The following is a 20,683-nucleotide window of genomic DNA, read 5'->3' as shown; positions in this document are numbered from 1 at the left end:
TCGTCTGGCAATTACAATTTGGCCTTTGTCAAACTCGGTTAAGTCCACAGCGTTTCCCATCTCAAGAACAAGAGTAACACTGATTAACGGGCCTCAGTATCAGGTGTTTTTTTATACCGTGTCCCCACACGCACACGTGCCATAATTCACCTGCAGTTGCTTCGATTTGCATAACGACTCGCTGGTCATAATGTTTTGGCTCATAGGTACACTGCATTCACGTCGACGGTAATTCGATGTCAGTATGGATAAACGTTGTGAGTTAACCGACTTTGAAAGAGGGATGATAGTGGGTGCCCGACGCATGGGTTACTCTATCGCGTAGGTGGTACAGAAATTGCACCTTCCCCGTTCGACAGTATTGCGAGTGTATCGGGAATACGCCATTTCCGGAATAATATCTGATCGTGGGCGGAGAAAGGTGGTGGATAAGCGTGGCCGTCGACGTCTGTCTCGCATTGTTTCAGTCAACCGGAGAGCGACAGTGGCACAAATCACCGCCGACTTCAACGAGCAAGGTGCCAGAAATGTCTCCACCAAGACCATCAGGCGATCATTAGCCGCAATAGGTTATGGGAGCCGCCAACCCACCAGAGTCCCATTGCTAACACCATGACACAGGACTCTACTCCTCAACTGGACGAACAGACATCGGCACTGGACATTGGATGATTCGAGACAGGTCTCCTGGTACGATGACTCCCGTTTACAGTTATTTCGAGCGGGCGGGAGGGTGCCTATCTGGCGGAAACCGCACAAAGCTATGCACCCATGTCAACAAGGAACTGTTCAGTCAGGTGGATGGTCGGAGCATGTTCAACTGGCGCGCGTTGGGACCTCTAGTACGTCTAGACGCATCTGTGAACGGTCCGGGTTATGTGTCCATCTTTGCAGACCATCTGCATCCCTTCATGGTCATCATGCACCCACTGGACAATGGACTCTTCCAGCAGGACAATGCGCCTCCCCACAGAGCCGTGGTGGCTAGAACATTGTTCGAAGAGCATTTCGCAGATTTTATCACTTTGGAATGGCCTCCCCGTTCACGGACATGAACCCTGTGGAGCATATTTGAGATGCTGTGGAAAGATCCGTTCCAGCTTTGGATCTTTCACTCAGGAATGCGACGGAATTATGGACAGCGGTGCAGCAAGCATGGATGGAATACCTGTGGAACGTTTTCGTGAACTAGTGGAATCAATGCCTCGCCGTGTGACTGCCCTTATCCTGGCGAAAGGTGAGCCCACCTGTTACTAGGCAGGTATCCCATGATGGAGAATATCTTTATTGCAACTAAATGAATACAATGTAGATATATAGATTTAAGCGAAGTTGCAATTTTCCGTCCCGTCATGGCCAACGGCCAGGGGCTCACATCAGAATAGATAATTAGTTAATAGATAATAGATAATGCACATAGATAATGCTCACATCAGAACAGATAATGGATAATGCACACTGTAAAATTAAAAATGTAAAATGTAAACTTGCCATTACACTTCCTCCCATTACGCAGTATTAACTATATTTACAAGTTACATCATACGGTTATATTTACAATAAAAATATATAATATACATGAATGGCACTTTTCTTTCAAACGAATTTTGCCGTGGCACAGGAGAGCTTGGCAGATGGTGTGGAGGGCGCATGAACTTCTTCTTATTCGATTCTGGGATTGGAGCGAGCTACTAAAAGTTCTTTCCTGTAGGTTTTATTGCTGCAAAACCTATGCAAGTCAGCGTCGAGGTGCTGTACTTCAGGTAGCATTTGGTTTGGGAGGAAGTGGTCTGAGATATGAAGCCTCCGATTCCTCGAGCAGAGCATCGGGGTTGACCGAAGTTCTGGCTTGGGTATTCGCCAGTAACACGAATCCCAAATGGACGGTGTTGAGATCTGACCTGTGATCATTTTAACTGTAGCTATCAGTCGTTATATTTCAATGATGTCAGGCAGTCGCTGCATCCCCAGTGAAGTAGCTAAGGCTGTAGTTCTGTCCTGTGGTTGGAGACAAGCTTTCCGGTTAGCCCATTTAAATAGCCAGAATTCTGCAGCGAGGATTGGTTTCTTCGTTGTGGTAGTTGCTGATGCCCACACTTCAGCAGCATAGAGGGGTGGAGAATAGATTATTGTTTTGATGAATTTCTTAATTAAACGAGGCTCCTTAAAATAAATTATTTGTTGTTTAGCTAGCCATCGGAGAGAGGCTGCTCTGGAAGTGAGCTTGTCTACATGAGCATGAAACCGGGGTTTTGGGTCAAATACTATTCCCAATCCGCATGTGTAGGAGTGGCATATTACAGTTCCATCGAGTGTTGGGGCTATTATTGTAGGGGTTAGTCTGAGAGAGAACACCATTAGTTTTGTTTTTTGTGGGTTGATAGAGAGTCCATACTGTTTGAGGTAAGAGGCGACGTTGATGAGACTATTATTAATGCTTGCTGTATGTAATGCTTGGATTAGATAGTGGTCTTCCAGTAAGCGGAGGAGCGCCGACACGTTGATGGCGTCAAAGGCAGCTTCAATATCCAGGTACGTGATTGCGAGTTCCTCTTGCTGTTCAAAGGCGGACAGTATATTACATGTGGTTGCAAGGAGGTTCGTCACTGTGGATCGGTTTCGGATTCCGTAGTGGATCTGTGGCGGCTTGTCTCCAAGAATCTGATTCATTAAGGTGGGCAGTATAGTTTTTTCCAGGATTTTCAGGAGCGTTGAGGAGTTAGATATCGGCCGAAAGTGCCCGGGTAGAGTGGAGTTTCGAAATTTTGGATGTGGTCTGACAAGGTCTGCATTCCAGGCTTTAGGAAAATTTCTTGTGGTTACAATTCCGTTGAAGATGGACTTGAGCAGGATGAACGGACTGAGGCATTTTACCATGAATTCTGGCACTTTGTCGGCCCCCGCGGTTGCTGTCGCTGGAAGGGAGTTTATCGCTGCTGTCAGATGGTGTGTAGAGATGATGGAATGGAAGATGTCTTGTTGTAATTCATTGTCGGGACATAAAAGAGAGTTTAGTTGATCTGCACGCGTGTTGAATCTAGTAATATGATCTAGCCATTGAGCTGGATCCAGCTGACTAGGAAAGCTATGGGATCTGAAGCGGTATGGGATTTTCCCTTTTTGAAGTTGGGCGCCCAGGTGTGCTGTTATTGCTCGTGATTTCTCCGTATTAAATTGCGCTCGTGCTCTTGAATAAGATATCCGGTCGAAAGTCTGTTGAGTCTGGTGTAGCTGCTGCTTTAACAGGAAGGCCATGTGTACATTTGGATTCCACCAGGCTGTGGAGTAGGATGAGATCCTTATCTTCTTTGATGCGGAATATTGTGGAATAGTGTTCATCCAGTTTGTCAATAGTGTTACAGCAAGCGAGACGTCACACGTTTCAAGGACATGCCAAGATATAAGGGTGGCGGCTTGCAGGCATTTTTGGATGTTAAGGAGCTTGGGCTGACGATGACGGCGGTTTGAACGTTTTTTCGGGCAGGTGGTCCCCGAGCAGGAATAATTACTTTTGCGTAGATAGGGTCGTGATCAGATGCGTAGTGCGTCTCAGGTGGTTCTTCAATCATACATGCTAAGGAGGAATCTGTCCACTCAGTGTATAATGTCAACGGAAAGACTGAAGTTGCTGAAAACATGTTGAGGCATCCTTCATCCTGCAGTGAACCGATAATAGATGAAGATGAAGATTATTATTACTTCTGTTACCAAGTAAAGCAACTCCACATCTCTCTATTTTTTCCCATACCATGTATCTAAGGACTGATTTCAGGTTGTTGTAAAGGGTGGGGGTTTGATTGTTGGTTGTTGTAGAGTTTTTAGGTCGTATCAGAAACTTAGGCCATATTGCTTCGTATATAATATGTCTGTAAATTGCGTGTGCTCTATGGTCGATTTGCTGTTAGCTGAACGAAAAACCGCTTTTTCGGGAGAAAAACTATACTCCCCTGGCCTGATACCGACTAACTCAGCCACGTTTTTAAAAAGACCCATAAAATTTTCCTTTCGTTATTGACGGGATTTGAACTCAGGTCTTATCCACCCGGTGTGTGGGGGAGGATAGTGATACTGATTTTAAGCTGTCGAGGGAACTCAGGCACAAAGTCGAGAGTTGCCCCTCCCCATGTTGGTATCTCCCAAGTGGGGCTCTTCGAACCATTTTCTAGATTCCTCCTTAGAGAGCGCCCCCATGCTCTTGTGCGCAAACCCACCTCCTGCGTGCATCGTTACAGCCTAGGACTTTAAAACTCTGGGCTGGGATGTTGATTGTATCGCAGTTTTAAAGTAAGCGTCGAGTCAGAGAAAACCACGAAGCTTCGAGTATGTCTGTAAATTGCAAGGATTCTATGCTAGTCTGCTCTAATGTAGAAGAAAAAAAACTTTAGTTTCTAGAAGACAAAGACATCAACTCTAATGAAAGAGGCTAATTGCAATCACGAGTGAAAAAAAGCCTTTATAAGAAAATGCCTCCGAGCTGCTCGATTTATGTCGAGTAATAATTTCAATATAGTTTGACAAATCATGCCACATACAGAATTATGCGTATGAAGCCTTTGTAGTTGGTAAACTATACATAAAGGCTCACATCTGGTGAGTATGGGCTTGGCAAACCCAGGGACCTGTGCTGGATATCAGGATATCATCATTCTTCTCTTCTCGGTGATTCCTCTCTCTCTCTCTCTCTCTCTCTCAGAGTAATTCGGGAATTTTTTTTTGGCTGGTGCAGCATAAGCCTCAGGCTCCCTTGCACCATATGGCTAATAAAAATGCGAATATGAAATTTAATAATTCCTGAATATATAGTTTAAAATTCGCAAATAATATATATATTGTGCTGCCATCTAGTGACATAATCTCAAAAAAAGTGAAATGACATCATACAACACTCGTGAACTTGTAACTGTGTTTATTGAACTAAAATTACAACGTAGTCTATTGAAATGGGCCAGTAATAGTCCTCAGAAACAATGACAATATCAAACTGTGTATAGCTAATTAATGACTAATTTGGACAGCTCATGGGGTTTTTGTCAATGATATGGAGGAGTTTTGCTAGCAGGGATAAGGAGGTGATTATTCCATTGTATAAGGAAACCATCAGCCAGTATCTTGAATACTACATACAGGTGTGGAGGCCTCATTTTAGGAAGGATGTACAACTGTTGGAATGGGTACAGAGAAGGGGAAAGGAGATTGGGGAGGAAACAAAAGGATGCTCTTACGAAGAAAGACTTAAGTTCTGAAAATTGCAGCGTCTGGAGACTAGGCACTTGTGAGGTAATCTGATTGAGGTGTTTAAAGCTTTGAATGGGTTGAGCAAGCTCAATGCTGATGGGATTCTTCCTCTTGTACAGATTATGCACTTGACGGGGCATAAATTTAAATTGAGGAAGGATGATTGCAGAATAGATGTGCGGAAGTTTGCCATTAGCCAGCGGATGGTTGATTGCTGGAACAAACTTCCAACTGTTGTGGAAGAGAACAGCTTAAATAAATTCAAGGAAGAACTATACAAACTATTGGAGGGAATGAATAGGTGAAATGAGAAGGATTTTTTTCCCTCCTTGTTTGATGCTGTATAACGTTGCTTTCTAGCATCATTTCCCACTAGTCATACTAGTATAGTAGTAATTTCGAGTAGCAGTACGAAAGTAATGCCTGCTATTTTTTTTACTCGAAAAATGTAATTCCTACAACTGGAATTACATTTATTACATCAATTAATTTTACATTTTAGATCAATTAATCCTCGATCATTACGAAACACACTGTTTTCCACAACGTCACCATCATTTTCTATGCACTTCCGCGATCTCTGAGTCAAACGCTGTATTTCAGTCCTGTAAGAGGCCTTACTTTGCTCCGGAGGGCTTCGCGAACACTGTGCTTGAGCTGGTAGTCGTCCGCAAAATGGTTCCACAGTGCGCATCCTTCAGCCGGTCGAAGAGGTGATAATTGGAAGGTGCAAGATCCGGGCTATGATACGGGTGAGGAAGAACAGTGCACCCCAGTTTTGCAATAGCCTCCATCGTGAGCAGACTGGTATGGGGTCGTGCGTTGTCATGGAGAAGAAGAACGTCATTAAGGTTTTTGTCCGGTCGAACTCTACGGATGCGGGCTTTCAACTTTTTCAACGTTTCCACATATCGCTCTGAGTTGATTGTGGTGCCACGCTTCAAGAAGTCCACAACCAAAACCCATCTTTGTCCTAAAACACTATCGCCATGAATTGCCAACAAAAGGCTGTCTTTTGAACTTCTTCTTGCCCGGTGAATTTTGATAGTGCCATTCCATCGACTATCTCTTCATTTCAGGGTTATAATGGTGGATCCAGGTTTCGTCACCTGTGTCTATGCGTGAAAGGAAAACCTCTCCTTCACTCTCGTAACGGTGGAGAAGTTCCGTACAGATGACTTTCCCGGTTTCTTTGTGCTCATATGTCAGCATTTTCGAGATCCACCGGGCACAAACCTTGTTGTAGGCTAGTTCCTTTATGATAGTTATCACAGCAGGTTTCCCTATACCTACTGCATCGCATAATTCGCGTGTTGTGATGCAGCGGTCCTCTTTGTCTAGCGCGTCGATCCGGCTCTTGTTGTCTGTTGTCACTAACGTTACTGGCTGGCCGCTTCGGGGCTTGCCAAAAAAAAAAAAAAATCATTTTCCCCACTCTTAAAGTGTCTTACCTAATGTCTAACTAACTATACTCACATCTACAGTATTGTCACCATAAACATTTTTAAGACGAGTATGGATTTCGATAGTTGTCACTTCTTCCTTAGTAAGAAATTCACTCACCACTCTGTTTTATGCATATATCTCTAACATCTACCATTCTGAACTGTCCGTGTGCACCACTCAGTGACACTAGAAATTATCTAGTAACTAAGCATAACATGTTTACAATAAAGCTGATTCCAGAAGTAACAGAGCCCTGGTGGGTAGAACGGTGGTTATAATCACCATTTTCTCTAACCGGATGGAAAAGGGATTTTTTAAGAGCTTGGCTGAGTTGAGTCAGTCTCAGGCGAGGATCGAAAGGATTTTTTCCCAGAAACTCGTGCTTTACATCTAGAAATCAGCAAAACCGACCTAACAATACACGCAATTACAGGCACAGTATGCTGACGGCTCATAGCCTAGTTGCTTTGGCGGCTAACACATACTTAACCTAAATCCAGTAACAGAAATTATGACAGTCTCCATGCTTTCTCTTTAATTAAGTAGAGATAAATTTGTCCTTATAGAAGGTCTGCGCGGTTAGCGCAGTGGTATCGTCACCGTCCTCCCCACACCGGGTGGGAAAAGGCCCGGTTTGAATCCCGTCGATGACACGAGGAACTTTAGTGGGCTTTTTTCACTCCGTGGCTGAGTTAGTCGGTCTCAGGCGTAGACAGCAAGGTTTTTTTTCCCCAGAAATCCAGCAAACAAGCAAATCGATCAGAGAACACATGCAATTTACAGACAAATAAATAAATGGGTAGATGTAATCATTTATCCCTAATATCATATATATATATATATTTTTTTTTTGTCCTTATAGTAAGTGAGAATCATCACTTTCTATAAGGACAAAAAATTGATAGTGTGAATCATCACTTATCAGCAATGAATTGTGTTATTCTGGACCTTTTATTGGCGTTGATAAATAACTGCCTCAAAATAAGAAACTTAAAGGTAATCAATGGCTACAATTGGAGAAAGCACAATGAGTGATCACTGAATTATGTCCACGTACCTAGATAATACCGTGTTGGGCCACCGTTCGCACGGATAACAGCCTAGGAGGTGTTGTCTCCACTAGATGTCTGAAAACAATTGTAGGAACTGAAGCCAAACTGACTGGAAAGCTTTCCAGAGAGTTGAAATAGATGACAGTTGCGTGTCCATACGCTTCATTTCCCGTTCCAAAACACCCCACGATGTTTAATTGAATTTAGGTGAGGCGAATTTGGAGGCCGATCAAGATGAGCCTCCAGTTGGCGATATATTCACTGCGTTCCTCGAACCATTCGTGCACAGTGCGGGCCCGATGACACGGCGCATTGCAGTCTTGGGCGATCCCGTTTCTGTCCAGGAAAAATGCAGCATGGCATGGTCTCCTAAGAGCTGCCGGTAGACCTCACCAGTGAAACATTGATGCATACGCACCAGGGGTCTTAGTTCTTGCCACCAAAACATGCCCTATATTACGCAATCACCGCTACTGTCTGGATAGCGCGCACCGTGCACGATGGGTCCATGGACTCGTGTTGCTTGTCCCACATAAAAAGGCTACCGTCGGCGTGTTGCGCTAGGTATTTAGACTCATCCAACCAGCACACTTGTTTCTAGTCCTTAAATATCCAACCAGCGTATTGTTCACACCACAGCATTCGCCGTCGACGATGATCAGCATCAGCGGTGAGGTGAGAATGTATCTTGGATCTTCTGCTGTGGATACCCCATACGTCTGAGTGTGCAGCGCATCGTCATTTTCAATATTATTTATTCTTGCATTTCCCATATTGTATTGCGATGTTAACTGTTGCACAGTGACCTGCCTTTCAGCCCGTACAGTGCGCTGTACCCTTCTCTTAAATCAACTAAATTTTTTAATCAACTAGATGACTGTTATTTGTATCAACATGTCAGGGAAAGTACTAGAGAAAAGAATATCCTAGACCTCATCATCACACATGAATCAGATGACATAACAGGGCTGACAGTAGAGGAACCAGTAGCAGGAAGTGATCACGGAGTTCTACGGTGGATGATGACGAGAGAGGTAGCAGAAGTAAAAGGCAAAGGAATGGGTTTTAATTTCAGAAAAGGAAATTACGATGCCTTAAGGTACTACATGGCCTCTATTAACTGGGTAGATATCGCGCAGAGAATGAATACATTTGAACTGTGGTACGCTTTTAAAACATTAATCACCGATGCCTTGAATGCGTATATACCATTAAAAAAATACTCCACGAGAAGGGTTCCAAGTTGGATGAATAGTGAAGTTGCCACATTACTTGAGCAGAAAAAGGTGGCATGGAAACGTTACAGAGCAATAAAAAGTACTGAAGCCTATAACAGCTACAAGGTGATGTGTAATAGAGCCACAGAAAAGGTTCGACAGGCAAAGGCAGTTTATGAGAAATCACTAGCAAACAGAGCAAAGAGGGGGGATAAAGAATTCTTCACATATATAAATGCCAAGAAGAGCAGGACAAACCAGATCGGACCTTTACGTAAGGGAAAGGGGATAGTAATAAATACACCAGCTGCCGTTGCAGATGAACTCAACAGTTATTTTGCATCGATATTTACAAATGAAAAGCCTTTTGTGGCAATGGGAAATTGTGGGAGCGAAGTTAAAAAATATGTAATTAATGATATTGAAATTTCGCAAGATTATTTAATGAAAAAACTTTCAAGCCTACAGACTAGTAAGGCTCCTGGAGTTGATGGAATATACCCTATAATCTTGAGAGAGGCGGCAAGCGAGTGCATTGAACCACTGAGGCTGGTTATGCGAGCATCACTAGACTCTGGGGAGATTCCCTTGGATTGGAAAAGTGCAAATGTATCTCCCATACATAAGGGTGGCTCTAAAAATGAAGTGGGAAATTATCGACCTGTCAGTCTGACTTCAGTAGTAGGGAAAATCATGGAGGCATTGATCAAGGGTGGAATTCAGGATCATTTGGATCGAATTGAAATTCTCAAGGATACTCAGCATGGTTTTGTAAAGGGAAAATCATGTTTAACAAATCTGGTTCGCTATTTCGAAAGGGTCACTCACGAGCTGGATTTAGGGAATAATTTCGACATTGTTTATTTAGATTTCAGCAAAGCTTTTGACTCAGTCCCACACGAGCGGTTGCTTTATAAGCTGGAACAGGTTGGAATCACTGGAAAAATCCTTAGATGGATAGAAGGATGGCTTCAGGGCAGGAGGCAGAGGGTTGTGATAAATGGCTATTCCTCAGATTGGGTTGATGTAAGAAGTGGGGTTCCCCAAGGATCAGTATTAGGACCACTGTTGTTTTTAATTTTCATAAACGACATTGATGAAGGGATAGAGGGCGTGATGTCTAAATTTGCAGATGATGTTAAAATTGGTAGAGTAGTTAATGATCACTGTCAAGCTGAGCTTCTTCAGAGAGACCTAGATAGACTTCAAGAATGGTCAGAAAAATGGCAGCTGTGCTTTAATCCAACAAAGTGTAAGGTATTACACCTGGGACACAGTAATCCCAAAATAACTTATTCACTTGGTGGAGTTCAACTAAACCCAGTACTGGAGGAAAGGGACTTGGGTGTTACGATACGGTCAGACATGAAATTCTCTGAGCATTGTAAACAGGTTGCAAGGAAGGCCCATGGTGTCCTATCGATGATCTACCGAACTTTTGCAAGTAGAGATAGGGACGTGATAATCCCATTATATAAGGCCTATGTTAGACCACACTTGGAATACTGTGTTCAAGTATGGAGACCGCACCTAAAGAAAGACATCGAGCTTCTTGAAAGGGTGCAAAGAAGGGTAACTCGCCTGGTGAGATCGGCAAAAGGGCGTCCGTATGAAGAAAGACTTCGAATATGTGGGTTGCAGAGTTTGGAAACTAGACACCTTAGGGGAGATTTGATTGAGGTGTTTAAGGCTCTGAGAGGCATCAGTAAAATGAATGAGGACAAAATTTTCAAGATTATAAATGATGCTAGAACTAGGGGACATAAATTCAAGTTACGCGGGGAAATGTTTAGATTGGACTGCAGGAAGTTTTATTTTAGCCAGCGAGTTATAAATTACTGGAATAAGTTGCCTTCATGGGTGGTAGAGGCCGACAGTTTGGGGAAATTCAAAGGTCATCTGGATAGTACTTTCGGGTAAGGGAAGCGCATAGGATGATAGGATTAGTTTCCTTTTTATTTAATTTTTAATTTCATTTTATTATTTTTATTTATTTATTAATTATTATTATTTATTTATTTATTTAATTTTTGTTTTTATCATTGTTTTGTTCGGATTTTTTTTTTTTTTTTTTTTTTTTGGCTGGTGCAGCATAAGCCATAGGCTTTCTTGCACCATACGGCCGTTACTAATACTAATACTAATACTAATACTTACCACGAACATCCACCTTACGTAATCGATTACAGTTCTGTCGGTGGGAAGTGGTTTGACCCGTTCGACCTAATTCTTTGCAAACCTTAACCGACAATAGATGCCGTTTCCGATATGGAAGCACCCGACGAGCTCACACAATCATGCCCTTTTGAAACTCCTTGATAGTGTGAATCATTAAGGAGTTTCTTTTTTTTTTTATGATGTCTTCTTTACTACGTCCCATAACTGCTACTTTATCACTTTGACTTGCACGACCAGATGCATATTAGCGCTGCTCTCGCGTACGAAGCTGTTCGGCTTTTTATACTACGAGCTATGCGGCAGTCCATTACGGATGGGGTGGTCGTAATTCAGTGATCACTGCGTGCATGTATCCATAAGTTGAATCCCTTAGGAATTTTTATTGGAGCACCTTTTATTTTTAATTTATATCACTTATAGCGAGCAGGTGATTAATACTCCATACATGAGAATGCAGTAATGTACTTTTTGTACTTTTTTAATACGTACTCTTTTAGTATTGAGTGGAATATGAATATCGCAATTCAGCTGATATTGGAGGGGGGAATAAGGATCCTACCGTTCCGAGGCACAGTGATCTCGTAGCGATGTTTCATCCCAAGCTCCTGTTTAACTACAATTTTGCGTATCTGCAGCTGTTAATGACCAGAAGGACTGGTGTGCCAGAGTGTGAATCTGCATTCCATACTTTCCTAGTTTTGGGCTTATGTTCCAGAAGAACAACTTTAACTACTTCAGAACCTTGAATAGACTTTTATATGACATGAATTATATGTAGCGTTCTATATATTGATCTCCTGCACCTTAGAAGAGATTCTTAAGTGCCGCCTATGCCAGCAGATAACTCCCCCACAGAATACAGGCTGTAAAAAACTGCCACGTTAGGGCCACCCCAGAATTACCTCGTTTACCCGTGTATGTATTATGTCTGTAAATTTCGTGTATTCTCTGGTCTGTTTGCGTGTTCTGTACGAAAAACACGGGAGAAGAAACTTTCTGTTCTCATTTGAGACCGAATAACACACCCATGGAGTGAAAAGAGTCCATAAAAGTTTCTCACGTTATTGACTGGATTCGAAATGGGACTAGGTCCTTCAGCATTGCCTACACAATGGGATTGTGACACTGAGGATGTGGCTCTAGTTGAAACATTGTTTTTAGGTAGAGTTTAAATGTCTTCTTTTAAAAATTGCGGTCTTCGAAAGAGATGAAAGATTCCAGAGCAGTTTGTCTGGAAGAAGTTGGAGCTCCATAGCGATACAAATAGTGAATGATAAGTAAAAGTTGTACACGAATATCTACTTAACTTGAGCAGGATTATATGTTGTAATTCCTAGTCCTCAACGTTGCCAGATGCGGGGTGATCGATACAGAAGGTGCAAGTGGATGCATCTTGCAATTAATACAACCATGGTCCTTAAGTAGACATCTTTCATAATGGTTTGGAGTGAACCAAGTGGTCTGGTTTTTGGAGATAAAAGTTGGCAGATGGTAGGAATTCTTTGGTGATGATTCGATGCTTACAGTCATCCCATCTGGTCTGCCAAGCGCTGAACATTTCATTCCACATTCTACGCTTTTGAACCCTGATATCGGTATTTTGGCGAGTAGTAAAGCTAAAAATGCAGACATGACGTTCTTATTCATTAAATGGGGAGAGAGAGAGAGAGAGAGAGAGATGGGAATCTAAAGGGATCTACGAGTAAGTTGTAGGAGATTTGGTTGTATCTGCACGATTATCCACTCGATGTGTACCTTATCCACTCGGTGAAATCAAATGGCGAATCGTATGCCACGATCGTTATATATAAGACGTAAAATGCCCTTGATTCATCGAGTTTCACAAGATCGTGCAGTCATTGAAGAATATTACGTTTTATTTCGTTGTCAAGGAAATTTTTGAGACCTGTACTGTAAAAGAAGAGCGATATCTTTTAAAGCAAGGTACACTGATTCCACATGAGAATGCATCCTGCCATAAAGCCTGTGTGGTGCATTAAGTTGTTGCAAGCTGGGAGATTTCGTCCCACCCTGTTTGCAGTTTGGATCTCAGTCTCTACGATTTTTAATTTGTTTCCAAATTTTGAGGACACTTTTGAGGGAGGGGATGAGATTTTCCATCCTAGAACCCTAGATGAATCCAATATAGGTTGTGGAAACATTGCGAATATTTACTATGAAAGCAGTGCTTGATTGTATTAGCCATATTTCCGAACGATGACAAACTGATATTGACAACCTGGATATTTATTCTGGAGAATTATAATTATACTTTGTTCAGATTTAATAAGCTGTATAATTAGTGAACACCTGTGCAGAACTTGTTTACTGACCTCACCGCAGTTGGATGTGACCATAGCGATGTAGCCCGTACTTAAGTGAAACATTTCTGTGAAGTTAGATTGGTCGTTATTGTTATATCTGTTGGCTGCCAAGATAACTCGATCTTTCTCTACTCAACTTTTGCATGTTCCTAGATGTTGTAGTAGGGTTTTAGGAGCATCAGTGACTAAGGCCATATTGCCCCATGTATATTGTCTGTAAATTGCATGTTCTAGGTCGATTTTCTGTATGCTGGACTTAAAACCCGAGTTTCCGGTTTTTCGTCCAGCAAAAAACCATGTTACCCTCGCCTGAGACCGACTAACGCAGCCACGTTGTGAAAAAGGCACATAAAAATTCCTCCCGTCATCGACGGAATTCAAACTCAGGTCTTTTCCACTCTGTGTGGAATGGACGGCGATCCTACCATCTGTGCTGCCTACGAGAACACATATTCGTAAAGGCAAAGTTTACACACCACCTATACCAAAAAACTTGCTGGGGCTTCGTGAAAAAAGTTTGAACGCTATTGCATTGGTATTAGCATCATAATACCCAAAAGATACCATTCTTGCTACTGGAGTGTTCATGATCTCATTAACTAACGGTTTGATACTCCCATGTGTCCTGTTCACCCCTGAAGCCTTACCCTCGCTCAGTATCAGTTATATTTTCGACGGAGACTCTCAGACATAGTTATACACCGGTGTGCAAAACTTAAGGACCAACACTATTTCTAAAGGTTACAACCACAAAATCTTTACTTAAGGTACTCTTTACTGATGAGAGTAAAATTAAATAAATAAATGTTTATACTCCGGGACGACCAAACGGTCAGAGGAGTTCACAAGATAGATAGAATACAAGAAACAGCACCGTATTTAGTAGTCACGGGCTTGAACCCCGGTCACTCAAGGTACGTGTACTTATGCACCCGCGCGCCTGACCACTAGGCTATGGGGGCCTAAATACATTCAGTCCCAGCAGCGATTCTGGATGTCAGCTAATCTGGCGAGAAGTTGGCACACGGTATCACCCCGCAAACATCACAGAAAGGGATCGATATGGCGGTCGAGGTGTTCTCGTCTAGGGAGGCGTTATCTTGGATGGACGTACACAACTGTAGATACTGGAAGGCGGTACTGTAACCGGTGCACGCCACTGTACTGAGGTAATCTTTCCCCATGTGCGTCTGTCCCGAGGTGCCATTGGCCCCGAGTTCGTGTTTATGGATAATAACGGCACACCCCATCGCACTGCAGCTGTTGATATGCTTCTGTAAAGTGAGGCCATTGTTCGTATGGATTGGCCTGCCCTTTCCACCGATCTAAATCCCATCGAACGCATATGGGACGATCTGGGGAGACGCCTAGAGGCACGTCCACACCCACCAGAAAATGTTCACCAACTGAAGATGGCCCTGTCAGAGGAATGGACGATGTTACCGCAAGAACTTATCAACAACATTGTTCTAAGTATGGACAGGCGGTGCAAAGCCTGCATCGACATTACGGGTGGCCATATCTCCTACTGAGGACCACCTCTTCCCTTTGTTCCATCTTTCGCAGTGATGCATCTGTATCATGGCAGCCAGTGCTATGTTGCCATTTTTGAATAAATTCCCTCTGTACCATTTTGTTTCCGTTGTTGTGTCAGTGTTGTTCCCTTCATCATTTCTGTACCTCACGAGGTTCCTTTGGTATGCTTTTCACATATCCAGGCCACTCCTATGTGAAGCTACAGGTGAAAACCTGACTGGTCCTTAAATTTTGCACACCAGTGTATCTCTAATTTCCTATTTCATTCTGTTTCAATATCAGTTTCGACTTTCTGGTCGGAATTTAATATTGTCTGAATGTTTGTCACTTTACCGAAATCATATTGAACGTTCACAGAAAATAAAAAATACTTTTAATTTGGCTATCGCTGTCAAACAAATTTCGTTGTGCTGAGGCTGTTTTTGTTCAATTAGAATAAATTTTTCAAAGTTGTTCATAGAATTTCTTCGTACAGTCTGCGAACTCTGAACTAAAAATCCTGACTATTTAAAAAAAAAAAATTGGATACATACATCTTTATAAACGATCCACCTTCAAAATAGTTCCCTGTGATATGTAAGCATTCCACCGTTCCTGTCACTTCTGGAAGCACGGCTGGAACTCTTCAACTGTAAGCCAGTTGAGTTCATCTGTCGCAATCTCTTGGATGGTTGGAATATTATGAAATATTTTATCTTTTCAGCTTCATAATTTTAAGTTTGGGAATCTGTATTAATGCTTTTCGGGCCTAAAATTCTTGAATGGAGATTACGGTGTGCGCAGGAGCATTTTCATGGCGGAGAAACCATCTTAAAACATCCAGCGTTTTGCCCTTTTTTCCTAAATCGAATCAGAGCCTCTTTATAATAGACCTGGAAGCCTGGTTTAATATTCGAAGAAATCGGGATAATGTCCCACATTGTGGCTCTCTGTCTCAAAGAAGGGTTCGAAAGTAGCCTCTTCCCTCCTCGTACCCCTAATGTTGGCATAGACATACGTATCTTGAACATTAGTTCATCTCTCTCGCGGTACACTATGAAAATACATAACTCTGTAAAATGGCTAGAAGAGATTATAGTGCTATATTTGTATACTGTGTGTCGTGTTGTTTGTTTCTGGCCTCTTAGCTATCAGGAAGGCTGCTTCCCAGTACCCAGCCACACCTATGCACGTACTATCCTACCAAGTAGATTGGACTAATAAGATCCAGCACGCATAGGAAGACAAAGACTAAACCGTGAGTGCTAGTATACCGTATCCACCCCAGAAACACAAACCAGAGATATGTATCCTCGTGAGTAGCACAGTTGGTAGAATCGCCGTCCTCTTCACACCGGGTAAAAAAGACCTGAGGTCGAGTCCCTTCGATGATGTGAGGAATTTTTATGGGCCTTTTTCACAACGTGGCTGAGTTAATCGGTTTCAGGGTAGGGGAACATTGTTTTTTTATCCCCGGGAAACTCTGGTTTTCGTGCAACAAACAGAAAATCGACTATAGAAACGCACGCAATTTACAGACAGTATACACGGAGCACTATAGCCTTAGTCCCTACTACTACAACTACAAGCAATCCCCTAATGTTGCCTTATAACCATCAGGTCAATAGTCTAAAAAAGATGTATTAGTTATATAATTATAAAGACAATATAAGAAAGAATTCGCCACCATATTGTTGGGATGATACCAGTCGAAAAGCCTTTGGTGTATCTGCGTGTCACTTCAACTTGGCCACCGGAATCTACTGTTAATGATACCATATTGAGTACAGTATAAGGTAGAGAATGAGAAAGTGTTAAATACGCCTTACTTACATTGAATAAAACGCAGGAACCCCCAAAAAATCGATTATTGATATCGTAAAGCCAAAAAATGTTCACCAAATTCTTTACGATGCTTTTTTTCCAAACAAAAAAAAAAGAAAAAAATTTCAGTAAGAATCTCGCCGAGTGTTTTTTAATCCTTTGTTATCTGTACGGAATGCGGGACCAGGATGTAAGTTATTTATTGATAATATATCATGTATATGTCTGTAGGCGACAGGTGAGCTCTGCTGTAGGTAGGGTGCCAATATCAGACAAGTTGTAGTTGATAGATTAAAGTAGAACCCACCCTTTAGTGCTAACATTGCTACACTGTCATTGGCTGAAGGGAAGAACATCCTTTTTTTTACGATGCCTGAAAGCAGAATACATAATAATTTATTAGTGTGCGTGTATCCGAGCCGTTGTTATGAGATTAAGTTGTCTTCCTTAATGATACTGGTGGGTAATCGGCCGATGGTGAAAACACTAAATGACTCTAGGTGGCGTGTTGCAATGTCTACTAGTCAGCTGATAATAGAAACTCATACAAATGAAGAGGAGGTGAGGTAGAGTCACGAAGTTAAGCCATAGAGTGGGTTATTACTGATTAATCTCTTCTTGACAGAGGAGATCATGGGCAAATAGAAAGTTAAGAGAAGCACCCAAAAAGTAAGAACTACTTTCGAATAAACGCCCAATCTATTAAAGTTTCGCTTGCGATTGCAGCTGCTAAATGATTATTAAATTATAATCTTAAATATCAGAGGGAAGCTAACTACCCTTTCGTGGTTGCTTCATACGCGATGAGATTGTTAATCAGTTCAAGTTAATGAAACCAGTATTTATCTATTTATTCAGAAAAGGAGCCTGATTGGATTAAAAACGTACTATTGATATGCATAAGATCTACTGCAGATTTCAGGATTCAAACCAACAAATCAATATCATATACTCTATCTTAGGGGGGTGAAAAAACACAAAATAAAAAGAAGTTAGGAAAATTTCGAGGTAAAAGTACACTGCCTACCAAAATTTTAAACTCTGGTATCCCAATTTGAATAGTCACTCTAAGTGACTATTTCTAAGTGACTAATCCTGTTTTTTTTAATAATTTTATCAATAACATTCTTGGAATTGATCTTTCCTTGCCTTTAGGTGCATTTTGAGCAACACCAGATGGAAATACGTTAAGTTTACTTTATTTATTTCATCAGTTTAATGTTATCCCCCCCACCCCCAGTGCATTGTTTTGTGTTTTGTATTTCCGGAATATTTATGAAATTGTAGAACTGCATATTTAAAACTTTTGTGTTATTTATATCCTATATTTGTTAAATACACGGTCTCCACTTTATTAGAACCATATCGGCTTCAACTATATGAAACAATCCAGGAGAAATATATATATATATATCAAAGAGGTTGCATGGTGCATAACTGTGCACCATGTGACTACAAGACTATGTGACTCGAAACGTGCCCATATTAATTTTCTGGCAATGAGAAACAGCGTTTCGTGAACTTCCAAAGAGGTATGATTGTCGGCACATTTAGCAGGTGCTGCAGCAGATAAGGACAGCTACACTTTTCAAGTTTTCAAAGACTAGTGTTATTCTACTCTTTAACAAATGAGAAAACGCATGGGAAATAACCATGAACAGGAACAAATGCTGCCGAAAATATAAGGTGATGGAGCCAGGTGGGTCCATGTCGAGAGCGGATTATCATATTATTGTCGCCAAACTGCTGAAAAGTTAACATCTACATTTAATCCAGAAGCATCAGAAGGCATCGGTACTTCAACTATAAGCAGAACCCATAAATAAAGATAAGATAATAATAATAATAGTGCATTCTCTGGGCCTCAGGGCCTTCTACTGCCGTAGTAGGACTGTACATAGTGTTTGGGGAGAGGGCGCCACCAGTGGTTTCCCACAACTGCGCCATAAGTACTCTTGTGAAGTATACATTACTCTGTAAAAGCCAGACAAAAGGATTGTGTGTTGTATATGAGAAGTATTATCCCGGGTTCTGTTGTTGTGGTCTGGCTTTTGGCTGCAGAACCCCTAATGGGACCCCACGTTGCCGTACACACCGCTAAGAGGTAAGCCAAGCCACCCATTATTCTCTGGCAGGTACTGTCACCTAATTGCTTGAGCATTGTGACAGGACCTATAAAAAAAAAAAAAAACAACAAAAAAAAAAAATAATAAAAAAATAAAAAATAGAGATTGAGGAATATGAAAGTCAAGTGGGAGGGAAATAGTAAAAAACGTTGAGGCGTAGAAGAAGGCGTCCTCAAAATTATTCGGTGGAGTAAACTCCACTAGGCGAGTGGGGGAAGGGAATGGGAGTCAAAAGATACCAGACAAGAGAGTCTGGTATTGATCGCCACTTGACACACAAATCATGGTCAAGAGGCAAGGTCCTTTTCTGTGGTTTAGTCACCGAAGTAACTGTCACAATTGGGAGACCAAGTCCCCTCAGTGGCTTAGTCCTGTCTAGGTTTTTTTTATGGTCCAGAGGCAAGGTTCTTTCCTGTGGTTTAGTAACATCCAATTAACTGTTTCAGTTGAAGATGTCCAGGTCATGGTTTGGAGACCAATATTCTGTGAAAGTTTCTGTGGTTTAGTCATATCCAGGTATTTGTCATGGTTGAACGGCAAGGTTATTATCTGTAGTTTAGTCACGCCCAAATAACTGTTTCATTTGAAGATGTGGACGTCGCGGTGAAGGTCACGGTTGGCAGACCAAGTTTCATTAATGGTTTAATCAGTCATGTCCAGTTATTTGTCACACTTGTTGGGACACAAAGGCCCCTCAGTAGTTTAGTCATGTCCAGGTATTTGCCACAAATTGGACGTTCTCAGTATGTGTCTTGTTTACGGGTTTTAATCACATCAAGTTATTTAAACTCATCCCGATGTTTGTCACAATTGGTAGGTCTCAATATCAGCAGTTTGGTGTATATTATTCACTATTCAGTGATTACTCATCGGCATGTATGTTCCTAGGATGGTTGATAGATTGTTTCTTCGTCTTGCAAAGAGCTCCTGGGCAAAATTTGCAAATTCCGTATACTCTCCTATATTATCCAATAGGTGGAATTTCTGATTTCTGGATAAGTACATGATTTTGATGATTAATATAGAACGAAGGTCCTCGTACAGGGGACAATCACACATAAGGTGGTGCCAGCTTTCCAGCCTCCCACAAGCACAAGATGGATCTTCAGTGATGCCCAGTGATGTTAGCTTGGCTTTAAGGGATGCATGGCCAGTAAGTAGGTAAGCTGTGTACAAACCTGGTAAGAACTCAAATTAAAAAATTCAAATTATTATATTAGGGTTACCAGTAAATGATTACATTAACCCGTATTTGTGTCTGTAAATTGCGTGTGTTCTCTGGTCGATTTGCCTGTTTTGTTGGACCAAAAACCTTGCTATCTACGCCTGAGACCGACTAACTCAGCCACGGAGTGAAAAAAGCCCACTAAAGTTACTCGCGTCATCGACGGGATTCGAACCCGGGCCTTTTCCGCCCAGTGTGAGGAGGACGGTGACGATACCACTGTGCTACACGCGCAGATACCTGGTAAGAACTATGCACTACGAGAGTAGGAGGACCTGACTGACACCACTGATCTCGGAATACAGCTGTATCGGCGCTAGGAACGCAAAGGATGGCCGCAGAAGGACTGCAGGCAAGTCATTACGCCCGATGACTAACCGATTAACATTTTCCAACATCACTGGAAGAGTGCATTATGGAGGAAAGCACGAAGCACTAGAGGTGTAATTATGTGGGCAGTTTTCATGATCGCCCATGCTTCCCTTCATCCAGTGTGATCAGGTACACTCATTAATATTGCATGTTTGTCCGGTGGATAGGG

The sequence above is a fragment of the Mastigoproctus giganteus genome, chromosome 8 (genome assembly GCF_048544385.1).
Source record: "Mastigoproctus giganteus isolate SK-2022 chromosome 8, ASM4854438v1, whole genome shotgun sequence".
NCBI classification, from domain to species: domain Eukaryota; kingdom Metazoa; phylum Arthropoda; class Arachnida; order Uropygi; family Thelyphonidae; genus Mastigoproctus; species Mastigoproctus giganteus.
Note: the sequence above shows the minus strand (reverse complement) of the source record.